General features: G+C 56.7%; 2 long non-coding RNA genes across 2 annotated transcripts; both read left to right on the top strand.

The window, feature by feature from the left end:
* The first annotated feature begins 2,306 nt into the window (after positions 1-2,306).
* On the top strand, positions 2,307-9,528 carry LOC118640158. Its single transcript, XR_004961335.1, has 3 exons — positions 2,307-2,398; positions 7,088-7,281; positions 8,054-9,528. It is a non-coding gene; the product is annotated as an uncharacterized LOC118640158 (long non-coding RNA).
* Positions 9,529-9,769: 241 nt separating this feature from the next.
* On the top strand, positions 9,770-10,855 carry LOC118639748. Its single transcript, XR_004961281.1, has 3 exons — positions 9,770-9,835; positions 10,059-10,196; positions 10,619-10,855. It is a non-coding gene; the product is annotated as an uncharacterized LOC118639748 (long non-coding RNA).
* The last annotated feature ends 3,227 nt before the right edge of the window (positions 10,856-14,082 follow it).

Below are 14,082 nucleotides of genomic sequence, written 5' to 3'. Positions count from 1 at the left end.
AAACAAGAAGCATGCCAGCTCTAGGTGTCAAGCTAGATGTGGATCCCAAAGGAGGTGGTGGTCGTGCCCAGCGCCAACAGGAGAGGAAGCAGGCTCTGCCGGTCTCTAACCCTGCCCAGGAGGATGCTAGGGAAGATTTTGCTCACTGCAGGGGTACTCAGCAGATAAATGGAAGGAAGGCAAAGGACCAACTGAATCCCTTGGCACTGCCAGTTTGGGCTACCCATGATCAAAAATGTGCCGTGCTAGAGAACCAGGGCCAGGGGAGCAGGCAGGACGGCGCTGGCTTTGGTATCTGTTGGATCTGGGGTCTGGCCCCTCCTTGCGTGACTCAGTTTAAGGCTCACTCTGAATCCACCTGAGCTAGATGTGGTCTCTCTGCAGGGAGCCCGCAGGAGCATCTAATAATCATCTCATTGCCCCCCTCCTTCACCCTGCTGCTCTCCTTGAAATGATGTCCCTAGAACCAAGACACTTAGAAATAGGACCGTGTACTCGTTGTTCATCTTTGAGGAGCCCCAGGGAACAGAAGAAATGTTGAACACTGGGAGCTGGCAAGTGCTTGATGTTTTTCCAAACGGATATTGGAAACGATAGGCTGGTACTCGAGGGGATTAGGGAGCAGATTATGAAACAGGTGGCTTGGGAATGCTTGAAAAGAAAGGGCGATCCCTGTGCACACCCTGGTTTCATTGAGAACATGTCACACCAGATCCATTTCCTCTTTTGTGTGTGGTCTGGTGATCCAGGGGAAAGTCATAGACCCGGTGATGACAACAGTTTGGCTGTGTCCTCTGGCCAGTGCTATGGCCTCACCCCGTGTTGCCTTTTCTCTAATCGTCCCACGTGGGTCTTCTAGAACCACTGGCTCTGCCAGGGTGGAAGCTGTGTCTGGGACCTCCCTGGACCTTCAGGGTTCCTGCAATAGCCTTGGGCCGGGCTCATTGGAAATGAGCTATTGGTTTGATGAATTGGGTTTGGGTTTTCTGAAGATCGAAGTTGTGGATCCCAGCCAGAGACGAGCAGTAAAGAGGATAGCTAGTAAACTTGGAACCTGAAATGGTGGGTTCAAATCCCCTGGGTCCCCTGGCGGGCAGCTCTCATCGCCTCTCTGAGCCTTCGTGTTCTTATCTGAGGTGTGCAGGTGCTAAGTAAGTACGCAGGAATGTGGAAATTAGAGAGAACAGTTTAATAAGACGCTTTGGAGTCCTCACTCCATGCCAGGCACCCCTCCCCCAGCATGCATTTTCTCATTTGACCCACACAACCCCAACTGGGGGATTCTAATATTAAATACACTTCACGGACTAGGAAGCTGCATCTCAGGAAGGGTGCGAAGCTTGTCCAAGGTCAGCGGCTAAGGGGCATGGACAGAGCTGACCTTTAAACCCAGGACATTCTGGTCACAGAGGCCACTGGAATGGCCTAGAGCAGCCGTCCTCAAGCTTGAATGTGCCTCGGACCATCCTGGAGGGCTTGTGCCAACAGTCCTCTGGGCCCCACGCAGAGATTTTGATCCGGTAGCGCTATGGTGAGGCCTCAGAATTCACATTTCTAACAAGTTCCCAAGGGATGTTGACGCAGCTGGCCTAGGACCACTGTCTAGCATCACTGATCTAGAAAGCAGTAGGTACTAAGGAGTGAGAAGTTAAAAAAAAAAAAAAAAAAAGACCAGATTTAGAAAAGTTAGGCCAAGCGAGGTAGTGGCACGAACATGGGCGTGAAGACAGACTTGGGTTCAGATGTTGACTCCACGTAAGCACGTGCCAATCTAGCAGGGTTAACTGAGAGGCACACACCGAGGCTGTGCGGGTTCAGCAGCTGGTGCTCCTGGGCCAGCCTCTTCGTCCTCGTAAGCCGGAGTCCAAGCGTCTGCTCTCGGGGGTCCCTGGTCTGGTCGTGCACCGCACGCGCCCCGCTTGGTCTCCGCGCGCTCCGCGGCCCAGTCCAGCCGGGTGAGCGTTGCCATGGCAGCGCCACGGGCCGGGATGCTGAAGGCTGAGCGCGCCGCTGGGCTCGTCCCTTTGTGCGGTGGGGGTGGCGGTGTGCTCCCCCCACTCTGTGCCGCACCCTGCCTTCCTGGCCCGGACCCCCGGGAGGAGATAGAGGGTAGGGTGTGGTATGTCAGGGGCTGGGGAGGAGGGAGGAAGGCCGAGGCGAGGGCCGGGGGTGGGGCGCCTCCGCCTGCCAGACGCTCCCGCATTAAAATTTCTTGGGCGCTGCAGCAGCTACAAAGACGACGCCGGCTGCGCTCGGGGGACCAGAGGGAGGGAGGCTGCGGACGAGTGCGGGGAGGAGTTTGCGATGGGAGGCGCTTGCAGGGGCTCCCCCAGTTCTGCGCTGTGAGCCTGGGCACAAAGAGCCCTCTGCACTCGCGCCGCAGGACTGCCGACCCGAGGTAAGCCGCCGCCCCATCCTCACCGCCACCCCTTCCCAAGCATCCCTGTTCCCGCGCCAGGAGCAGCCTAATTCCCTGAGGGTAGGTCCCAGGGTCCCAGGCGGGGTTCAGGGGACGGCAAACACTGCCCGAAGTGCCCTGATTTGATGGATGAAGAGCCTCTCCCTCCAGCCTGCAGTTGTCAAATGCAGCCAAGACGCCGGCTTGGGTGGGGCACGGGGAAGGAAAACGGGAGGATGCGCTGCGAGTCCAGGGAGGATGGGGAACAAAGACCCTCCTCTCCCCCCACTATCAGACAGACATCAGGGGACCCCGGACCCTTTCCGCTCACCAGGTTAGCCGTTAACTGGCCAAATCTTGGACAGAGCCCAAGGGTCTCAAACCTGGGGGTAGAGGTGGGTTGGTGGAGCGGGGTCCCGGAGCCCCCTTCCCTCATCCTGAGACATCCATCCCCCAATGGCGCTTGCCAATGCTTCACTTCTGGGACTCCAGTTCCAGATGTCCAGCGTCCTGTGTGTGGCTCCAACGGGGTGGGGATGCCAGAAAACCACCTTCGGGGAGAATAATGACATTGATAACGGTAACAACACATCGATTTCTGCAGAGCTTACGCCATGCCGACAACACGCTCAGGGCTTTGCGTGCGTTATCACAATAGTCCCGCGAGGTGGTAAGAACCCCATTTTAAGGATGAGGGAATTGAGATCCAGAGAGGGTGAGGAACGCGTCCAAGGTCACACAGCCAGTGATTTTGAATCCAGATATGTTGGACTCTAAAGCCCAGGTTACATCCCCAAATGGGGCTGAGGAAACCTCAGAACCCACCAGCTCCCTTTCCACCTCTTCTACTCTCCAATACACTCTCCCGAGAGGCTGGGAATTGGACGGGGAGGGGGCAGATCTCTCCTCCCAACCCCGCAGAGGGCCATGAGCTACAGACATGCTTCTTAGACGGTGCAGGGGGAGGCCCGGGAGCCTGGATCCCCCCTCAGCCCAGGCTCCAGCCCACCAGTGGCTGCCGGGCGCCGGTGCTGCTGGCGTGCACACCTCACTGCAGTGTCGCGGCGGGGAAAACGTCCCCACCTGCTGCTGGGGAAGGAGGGAGGAGGCAGTCGTGCGGGGAGGACGGGGAGAGAAAGGCGAGATCAAGTGCGGGACGCGGCTTTGTGTTTGTGGGTGCCAGCCTCAGACCGAGCGCGCCCTGGGGCGCAGCGCTGTACTTTCCAAAGCACATTCCCATTTGGGAGCGCCTGGGGGCTCCGCGGTCGCCCGGCCCGGGGTGGGGGCTGGGGGCTGGGGGCTAGGGATGAGTAATTCCACTTGACCGACAGGGAAACCTGAGGACAGTGGGCTCAGACTCCAGGGGCGGTGCTTCAGATACGCAGACGTCCCGGCCACGTGGCCAGGGGATGAGTCAGCAGGATTGGGTGGGGCTGGGCATCTGTGTGTTGTACTGAGACCCCCGCCTCCCTCTCCTCCTGCAGGTGGTCGGACCATCAGATGAGAGAACAGCCCCCTGAACTGTCCCCTCACCCCTGCCCAGAACCATGTAGCAATCTGGGCAAAATGGTGTCCTCGGAGACACGTTGCCAGCAGCAAGCTTTGAGCGGCACTGAACCCGGCCCAGACCCCAGTTCAGTTCAGTTCCGGTTGAAAGAATTTTAAGGGTAACATCCCGATGCCCCCAAGGCCCGCTTGTTTTATAATTTAATGACCGTTGCCACTGAGGAAGATTCTGAAATCTACCCTACATCATTATTCCTGTATTTTTGACCTCTCGCTCCGCGTTCTAATGGGGGAAGAGAGCTGGAGGCTTCACCGAACTCCTTACCACCAGCCTTAGAAGGATCAGTCTCTATGCCTCCTTCAAAAAGGACAACTTTATCATTTTTGGTGACCTTTACTAATTTCATACATTTAATAAAATGCATGATGATTGTAGATGATTTGGGGGGTGGGGCTGGGAAGGAAAACAACTCCATAGTTTCATTACCCAAGAATAACTTCTGTATCGACCATTTTCATGTCTTTTCTTCTGGCATCTGTTTCTGTTTCTGAAGATACTAGTGGAAATCGCGCTGCAAGTACCCTGCTTTTAAAGAGTTACATCGGATGAGCTGCCCCGTGTTTTCCACCCTTTGCAGGGATCGTTGTGAGAGGGTTGGTGTTGCCTGAAGTCCACGGGCATGCTCGCTCTGCTTGGTCCCTGTTGTGGGACCTTGGAGTTGCTTCCTTTTCCCCCTTTATTTTAAAGTTTCTTTCTCTGGACCTCATCCATGCTTCCACCCAGGGCAGGATTCTGCTCTTTGGATCGATCACTCGCTGAGGCAGTGCTGTGGTGGGAAGGGGAAGGATTGGGGGCTGCACTCTCCCCTCCACCCACTCTCTGTGCTGGCTTCAGTAAGGAAGGGATTTCCCTCCTCTTAGCCTCAGTCTCCTCACCTGTAAAGCGGGAACCGGGGTCCCTGCTTTAAAAGGCTGGTGTGAGGCTGTGAACCAGTGTGTGTAAAATGCCTGACACACAGTAGGTGCTCAATAAGGACGTTGCTGCTGTAATGCATCACTGTGTAGAGGCTGAGTTCACTTATGGCCCCCGAGTCTTGTGTAGGTACTTAATTATTTTTGCTTTTGTTTGTATTGGGCTGTTGGTTTTTCGGGGTGATCCTCGGGCTGTTTGAGTGGCAGTGTTTCTGGAGCACTGGGTCCATTGTGCAAGTTCAATGGGCTGGTGAATTACTTATAGCAGGGTCCTTTGTTCCTAGGAGCCCCGTCTTCTTGTCTGCAGCCTGCCTCATCTGTCAGCTGGACCTCCGGGACAATAGCTCCAGATACTCAGGGCCAGGGGCACAGGGCGGCTGAGGGTGACATCTGTCTCCCTATCCTCCTGTTGGCTGATTGGATCAGATGAAGCAGGTGTCTCCTCCCTTGTGGTGCCAGGTGGGCCCCTCTGAAGGCTACTGAATGAGTCATGAGAGGGCGGGCGGGGCTGAACTATTGTGTGCTGCAGGTGTGGAGTAGGTCGCCAATGGTAACCAACTCTAGTCACCATTTAGTAACCATTTACCAAGGTTCCTGCTGGACGCTGCCTCGCGGAGACCCCAGGATAAGGCTGGGGGTTGGGCATTACAGATGAGAAACTGAGGCTCAGAGAGGTGAAGTGACTAACTCAGGGTCACACAGCAAGTTCATTGTAGAGTCAGGATTTGAACTTGGATCTGAAACGTGTGTTTGTAACTACTACACCGCGATACCGCCTCTCCTGAAAGTGAACCTCATTGCCTCAAGACCACAGCAGCTAGTAAACGGATCCGAGATGGTTAACCATCGGGGTCCAGTTTCTTTACAGCCATAGCAATGCTGACGACCACAGTGCTGGCATTTACACATACCTTCCTCGGGTCTTTTCTCGTTCATCCCCACCCCCCACATTTGAACAGAAGTCTTCTGCCCCTTTGGGGTTCCACAGGCCTGTTTAGAATCCATTTGCACCATTTTCTCTCTGGGTGATCCTGGAGCAAGTCACTTTACCCTGTGCCTCAGTTTCCTCATCTGTAGAATGGGGACGATAAAACCCAACTCTTTTTTCCCCTCCCTCGAGGATATGTTTATTGATTTTAGAGAGAGGAAGGGAGAGAGAGAGGAAGGGAGAGAGAGAGAAACATCGATGTGAGAAGCATCGAGAGGTTGCCTCCTGTACACACCCCACAGGGAATCACAAACCCCAATCCTAGGTATGTGCCCTGACCGGGAATCGAACCCTTGACTTTTTCTCGTGTGGATGACACTCCAACCAACCGAGCCACCCTGCCAGGGCTAAAACCCAACTCTTGTTTTGTCAGGTCGATAAAGGTGCCCCCAATTAGTGTCTGTCCTCAGGCAATGTTAGCTTACCTTCCTTCCCCTCCTTCTTGCGTTCTCTTTTCTTTCCTGCCCCAGAGCTCGGAGGTTCCCTTGTGTGAGGGAGATTTGAACCCCGAAGCTCCTTGTTTGCGCACGTAGTTTGACTCGGTCCAGGGACAGTGGGCTGGGCTCCTGTGCGAATCCTCTGTCCCCCGCGTGGCCCGCACCGCGTGTTCTGCCCAGGAGTGTGCCTCCTTCTCGGCACTCACTCATCCGAGGCAATGTAGGCCAACTGTTCCCCTGTGCCTCTGCTCTCTGGGCGTCAGGAAAACACCCCAAACCCAGAGGGACCGAAAACGCACCAGCTGCATGTTTTCCTGGCAGCTGCTCCCTCGTGCCCAGGGACGGCGCGCGGAGCTCGGGGGAGTGAGTAGCCATGGGTGGTGGTAATGAGCAGAGTGGACGAGGGTAGTAGTAACAGAAGGTGAGCAGATAGGGAACGTTCGTCGTATCACTTAATCCTCACAACAGCCCCGGGAGGCAGGCACTGTTTCCAGGCTGCAGATAAGGAACCAGGCCCAGAGGGGTGATGCCCTTGCAGGGACAGAGCAGGACAGGGATCTATGCGGCGAAGCCCCTGCCCTTCCCAGTGTTAGGATGTTTGATTGGCACTGGCCCGACCCAGATACCTCCCAGGTTCTTGTCTGGCTTCTGATCTGCATCCGAAGAGACTGGTTTTTGGTTTTTGGTGCAGGCTGTGATTTCAGACAGGACCCTGGTGCCTATTCTCCAGCGTGCCCGTGGGTAACTATTTATTCCCCGACCCTTCTCTCTCTCTCCTGATGACAGGTGGAGGCGTCTCCCTGCCCATCATGCAGTTCCAGACGCGTTCATTAGGCCACCATGACCTTCACAGCATCAACGGAGTAGCCAAGATGACCTCTCCTGTCCTCTGTGCGCCCACGGGGCAGCAGAGACCAACATCAGGCTGTGTCCTCAGGGCCACCAGGAAATCCGTGTGTGCTGAGACCTGACTCTCAGAGGTAAGAGGGACCTCTAGGATCTCTGGGGTCCAGTCTCTTAATCAAAGCTTTCTGGATGGGGCACCTGACATTGGCTTGGAGTAGGGGGGGTGGGTCATGTGGTCTCGTAGGTGCTGAGATGCTGGGGCCCCGGGGCCCCCCCACCAGGTCTCTGGGGAGCCTTTCATTCAGCCCTTCTTGGTTTTTGTCCTCTGTCATCACCTCTACACGAGTTTTGAAAAAATAACTTTATCGAGGCATAGTTTACACACAATGAAACGCACCCATTTACAGCCTACATTTCAATGTTTTCATAAATGCACACGCTTATGTAACCACCATGGCAAGCAAGATCTGAAACATTTTATCACCCTAAAACGTCCCCGTCAGTCCCCTCCCAGCCCCAATCACAGGAAACCACTGATCGGCTTTCTATGCCTATAGATAAGATTGTTAATTCGAAAGTGCCACTAATATGGAAACTTTCGTGTTTGGGTTTTTTTTTGGCTCAGCATAATGTTTTTGAGGTTTGTGTTTGCTTTTGCACGCATTCAGTGGTTCTATTCTTTTTAGTGTAACTCCATGGAGGTGCCATTTCAATATCATCTAACTCACGCACCTCAAGGGCACAACGGCGTGATGTTTAGTGAATTTACCACTTCAGGCGCCCAGCACCAGAGATCAGGGTTAGCGCGTTTCCTTTGCCAGAGGAAGAACCCTCCTACCCAACCACTGTTAATGTCCACCCCACCCGGATCCCAGGCAATCACTGATCTCCCTTCTGTCTCCACAGGTTTGCCTTCTCTGGACATTTCACAGAAATGGGATCGTCCAGCGTGGGGCCCCTTGCACCTGGCTCCATTTACTCCGTGTAGTATTTGCGAGGTTCACGCATACTGTAGTACAGTAACGAACCAACAGTTTGTCCCTTGTTACTGCTGAGGAGATTTCATTAGATGAGTGTCCTACGGTTGGCTTATCCAATCACCAAGACGGGGTTTGAATGAGATCGGGGCTTCCTAACTGGGTGTATACACCACAGGAAAAATAGGGCCCATATTTCTGGACATCAGTATTCCACAAAGACTTACTCAAAGTTGGAATCATTAGCTGGTGAAAGTAATTTCTGGGACACTTACTGCGAGCCGGGCGCTGGCTTAGCCTGGGAATGAACTCTGAGTCACCTACTGGACACCTGGGGTTGGGGAACATGTAGTCTCATCCATGTTGGTCTGACCTCAAAGCCTTCCTCTCTGCCATCCTACACAGCTGTCAGCTCGAGCTAGGAGCTGACGTTGCCCTTGAAAGCTTCATTGCCTTATTGACATCGGGACCCTGGGCACAGAGGGGCCAGGAGAAAGGGTCTTTGTGGTCACACAATGCTCCTCTGAGGGTCTCTTTCCAGACCACAGCAGATCCTGGGACAGAAGTGTGAGGAGGGGATCTGAGTGCCTCGGGACAGTCATGACCACATGGGGAAGCAGCCTTGCAGATAAGTATTCAAACTTACCAGCTCGCCGCCGATGTTTCCTCGTCTGTGCGGAAAGTGTCACATCCCGGAGTCCCCGGTGGGAGGGGACATTGGGAATGTAGCTCATTCACTTCTCTACCTCGATGCCGCAAAGAAGGCGCCTGTCCCCACTTTCGGGGGCCCCACAAAGGGTGATTTTCACGCTCCCCTTTTGGCGTGAAGGCTGGTATTTTATAGACTCCACCATCGGGGACTTCAGAGGAGCCGAGTTGAGTGGCCTCATCCTGAGGGCTGGTGGAGCCGCTCTCCGGGGGATTCGGACTGGCCCGACTCTTCCCGGCCCTGGGTCGTCACCTCTGTACACCTCGGCCAGGGCTCCTTGATCGGGGATCTGAGCACCAGGCCTGGAGGGCACATTCTCTCAGTGCCAGGGGCCAAGTACCCCTGCCCAAGTCCTGGTCTCTTGCCCCAAGTCCTGGGTGCTGACAGCACGCTCTGAAAATATGCTTGGAGCGCCACCGACTCTCCTGGCCCAGGTCTGCCAGTCGTGAAGGCAGCTTAGCTGCCACCAAAAGCCAAACCTGCGAGATGGTTCGGGTCAGAATTAGTGGGCATTTGAGGGGAGCAGAAAAGTAACTGTGGCTGAGCACAGGGCCCTGTCCTTTCCCACCCACTGCCTCAAACTGGGGGTTACTACTGTGACCCTGGGTGACTGTCCGGGCTGGGAGGATCCATGGCCCAGAAGGACGGACAGACTCTCCGGGCGACAGCATGGCAGAGCTGGGACCAGAGCTCCGACCCCTGACTCTGTTCAGCTCTTCCTGGGTCCCCTGCTGCTATTGGGGGGACCAGGGAGGTGGGTGGAGGACATTCCATGGAGCAGGGAGGGAGGTGGCGGGTGGTGTGCTTGGGATCAGCCTCTCTGTTAACCCTCTTCTTGTTAGCAGAGAATCCTGCCCAGGCCTGGGGCTGGGGAGGGGCCTGGCTGCGGTTTTCTCCTGCAGTGTGGTTGGTTCTTTTGTCTTCCAGGATGGGCCCGTGGGGGTCTATGCGGGAGCCGGGAGCTGGGCCCGGGCTGCCGACGTGTTGCGTGGACGCTGCCAGGTAAGCCTGGGTAGGCGTTGGGTAGGGAGGGCCCACTGAACTCATTTCGTGGTGTGGAGATTGTTCCCTCACCCAGCACCCTCCCCAGGTGTGGGCTTGGCCGGACACTTGAGCTCGCGAGAAGAAGGCCTGGGAGCCAGGTGGTTGGAGGCTTGTTCTGTGTGGTCTTGGTGGGGGTCAGGGTGGGTTGGGGGCAGCGATTTCAGCACCTTCCTTCGTTCAGCATGAACACGGACCAAGCCCTTCTCCCAGCCTGAGGATCCAGAGGTGAACATGGGAGACGTGGTTCTGTCCTCAGATCATCCGTCAGAATGTGCCTTATCACAGTCTCAGCAAGGGAGTGAGCTCCCCGTCTTGGGAGGTATGCATGCGTGTGTGGTGAGTATTTTGGGAGGGTGATGAAGAGGTCTCCTTGGTGGGAATGCTGTAAAAGGAATCCATGCCCCCCAAGGATTCTGAAGGCCCTTTTGCCCACCGGAACCCTTGCGCCGCCTTCCATGGTACCCACGGGGCTGGCTTGGGGGTACCAGAGCTTTTATACCCTCTGAGTTAGCCCTGTTGAAGTGGGCCATCCATGGTTTTCATCGTTTTCTAGTCCTGTTTCTTCTGAAAGTTAGTCGTGTCCTGAGCCCTCACCCCCACCCTGCCTAGGTGTTGGGGGCACAGGAGGAGACACGGGCCCTCTGAAGGCCTCCCCCCTCAGCTGTGGGGTTAGGTTGGGAGGATGTGGGGGGCTAGGGATGGAGGCTGTGCCCTTGTCCTGACTCGCTGTGCCTCTCCCAGGTGGCTCCGCTGCTCCAGGCCTCGGTCTGGTCTGTCTTTGGAACCCGCGTGACTGGCCACAGTGCCGCAGGGAGCAGCCTTTGGTGGTTTTCCGGGACCCTGGACAATTCTCCCAAGACCTCAATCTTCCCAAGTCCTGGGATGGAGCCTCTCGTGGATGGACGGCAAGCCTCCTGGTCGATGGTCAGCAAAACCAGGACCTGGCTAGGAAGGCCAGCAGCCCACTGTCCCCTTCTGGGCCTCCTGTCTGGGCCTGGAGGTCACTTCCCGACCTCGGGTGCACTGATTCCTCCTTGGACCTCTGCTGGTGATGAGACAGAGCTCGGTGGGGCAGTGGCCCCAACTGCACCCCCAAGGCCAGGTCCCAAGGACCCGACAGAATGGGGGAGGGACACGGGGTGGGAGCCGGGAGTGGCGGCCCGCGGAGGGAGGGCGGACGTAGCTCAGTGGGCGCGGTTGCTGGAGTCTGTCGTGTGCCATTTGCCTTGTGAGTGATGCTCACTTCGAGGGGTGCTGTCTGGAGGGGGTTCCCTGTGCTTCCTCTTTCTGATGGTCGCTGGGAGGAGGCAGTCAGGGTCTGGGAGGAGCCTGGGACTTTCCCCCGTTGTTGGGCTCTGGGATAGACAACTGTGTGCGTGTGTGGGGGGGTGGGGGGTGGGGGGATAGGGTGGGGTGGGGGGTGGGGAGGGGGTATGGGTGTGCTGTCCCGGAAGGGGAGGGTTGTTTCCAAGAGAGGAGGAGACCCAGGCCAGGGGGCTCGCTGGAAGGAGACAGACACTGGGCCTTGTTCCCACCATCCAAAGGGAACGGGCCAGATCTCAGACCCCTACTCCTGGTTGTAACGACCCTTGATTCTGCCAGTGTGGGGCCCAGGTTCAGTTACGCCCACCTGGCCGTTCTCCATCCACCCAGCCCTGGTTCCAGCGTTTGCACTGACCAGCGTGGGCCTCCCTCCGGCAGGTTTAAAACTAGACCTTGCTTCCCAGGTGGGGAGGGGCCCCAGGTCGGTCAGCGGGAGCTGCCGTTACGGAATGCCACAGTCGGGGTTCCGGGGGCTCAAGCAGCAGAAGTGCCCTTCCTCACGGTTCCCGGAGCTGCACGTCCAAGGTCAAGGTGCCAGGGCTGGGTTCTCCTGAGGCCCCCTCCTCGGCTTGCAGACCACCACCTCCTGGGTGTTGTCACCTGCCTTTTCCCTCTGCACATCCTGGAGTGGGGGTGGGGTGGGCAGGACAGACCTGGTGTCCTTCCTCCTGCTCTAAGGACACCAGTCCTATTGGATTAGGGCCCTGACATTATGACCGTATTGAGCCTTAATTTACCTCTTTAAAGGCCCCATCTCCAAATATAGTCTCGCACGGGGGGTTATGGCTTAAACCTATGAATTTGGGGAGGAACACAGTTCAGTCCGTAACGGGGTCACCACAAACATGGAAATCTGGGCCGTCTCCTCTTCACGATCCCCACCCCACAGGGAAGGGGAGGAGGAACAAAAGTGGGGGGTAGTAACGGAGTGTGGGGGGCACTGTCCTAGGGTGGCCCGGGTGCCTTGGGGACACCCAGCGCTGGCTGGGCCCAGGGCAGTGAGGAGGAGCCCCCAGGAGAGGGGTGTCCTGGGAAGAGCCTGGGCTTGGACTGGGGCTGTGCTCTGTTGTACAGCCCTGGGCACGTCACCTCACCTCTGTGAGTCCGATTTGCAGACTGCAACGCCCGTCTGCTCCCTTTGAGGGCTCGAGGGGGGTCCAGGGAATCAGGGCATGCACCTACTGATTCTTAGTAGGTGCTCACTAAACGCTCCGGTCCATCTGGACTTGCCTGTTTTCGGTGCCCTGAACTGCAAGCTCAGCTGTTCAGGTCCAGAGGCAGTTCTGACTCGCCTGTCCCTGCTCATGGTGTCAAAGTCCCTCTGTAAGCAGCCTGGGGAAGTGGCTGCATTTCATGGCCCCCACAGTAGCCCCAAAGCTTCCTAGGGTGCATACATTCTACTGCGTCAGTATTGTGCATCTACTGTGAGTCCTTCTCTGTGTTAGCCTCTTGGGGGCGTGGTTCCAACCTTCAGAATATCAACTACGCCGACGGGGAGAAAACCAGCTCCCCACAGAGAACTGGAGAATGGGGCAGAAACCAGTCCACTCAGGCCCAGGTTCCGAGAGCTTGGGGTGTGGGCGTGAGACCCCAGAGTGGGCTGTAGCAGTCTGGACTGACTTCCCAGCAGGGCTGACCCAAGCAGGGCCTTGAAGATTGAGGGTTTAGCTGAGAGCTTCCAGGGGGGGTGGGAGGGTGGGGCAGAATTAGAACAGAGATCAAAGTGAGTTCCAGATGTCACCGCTCTTTAAAAAAGAGCGAGTTCAAATTCAGCAGTTTTTTGCAGTGCAGGACTTATCAGAGCCTTTAAAGTGCTGATGGGAACTGTGAATCCTCAAGACAGACAGAGGATGAGGTGTTTACCCCAAACTCCACTGGACAGAGTGTTTTTCGGTTTTTCACAGAGCATCATTTAGAACTGGGAAGCGCTGGGGCTTCTGTGGGAAAACTACCGCAGTGAGGAGAGGGCCTGGTGCACACGGGCTTTGCGGCATGGGCTGAAAGGCCGCGGAGCCCGAGGGGTGGGGAAGTCCGACCTTGCTTCTGGGCGTCCTGAGCTCTGTGCAGTTTGGCGAGGAGGAGGAGGAGGCAGGCTAGTGGTTGGAGCAGCCAGAGGCCTGGCGGTTGGTGATCCGAAGTGAAGTCCACTGGACACGGTGGTTCTGGGGCAGGGGACCTCTTGTGGGAAGATGCTGGTGTGTGCATGTGTGCGTGTGTGTGTGCGTGCGTCAGTGTGACAGGATCCAGCCCTCTGGGAAGGGGCTGACCAGAACCAGGCAGGGGGTTTCTGCAGGGTCTATTTCAGGGGAACTGAAACGTTTGGTGGGTCTCTGAGGCCCACAGACAAGAAATTGGGGTGCAAAATGCTTCTGGGTAGGGTCCACGTGGATAGGTTTGGTTCTGGTGAGGCCGAGGGGCTGGGAGCAGACCCCCTGCCCTGGTCAGGCCCACTCCCTAGCTGGTGGGGGCGGGAGGCCCCCCGAGCTGCAGCTGGAGGGCCGAGCAGCGTTGCATGGTGGCATTAACCTACTAACCCAGGGCTCGGCCGGGATGCTGTGGCGCGCGACAGGTGCCTGGCCTTCTGCCAACCAACTAACCCACTAACCAGGCCCGAGCATGCCCTACTAACTCCCCGCAGCCAGACCCCACTAACCTTGCAGCTCAAGGGCCTTGAAAGGGGCTGGGACGTGGGGCAGACGAGGCTCCAGAGGCCCCGCCATGGCCTGAGGTCTCTGTGCAGACCCACACTCCAGGGCAGGGCGCGAGGGGACGCGCCTTCTGCCACTTCCTGCCGGGTGACGTGGAGCGGTCAGCTTACTTCTCTGAACCCTTTCCTCCGCAGAAGCACGGGGTGCTGATCCCTACCTCACAGGGTTCAGCGG

Source organism: Molossus molossus, unplaced genomic scaffold, assembly GCF_014108415.1.
Source record: "Molossus molossus isolate mMolMol1 unplaced genomic scaffold, mMolMol1.p scaffold_m16_p_22, whole genome shotgun sequence".
In the NCBI taxonomy this organism is placed as follows: Eukaryota; Metazoa; Chordata; class Mammalia; order Chiroptera; family Molossidae; genus Molossus; species Molossus molossus.
The sequence above is the reverse complement of the archived record's forward strand: the minus strand, read 5'-3'. Positions and strand labels throughout refer to the sequence as shown.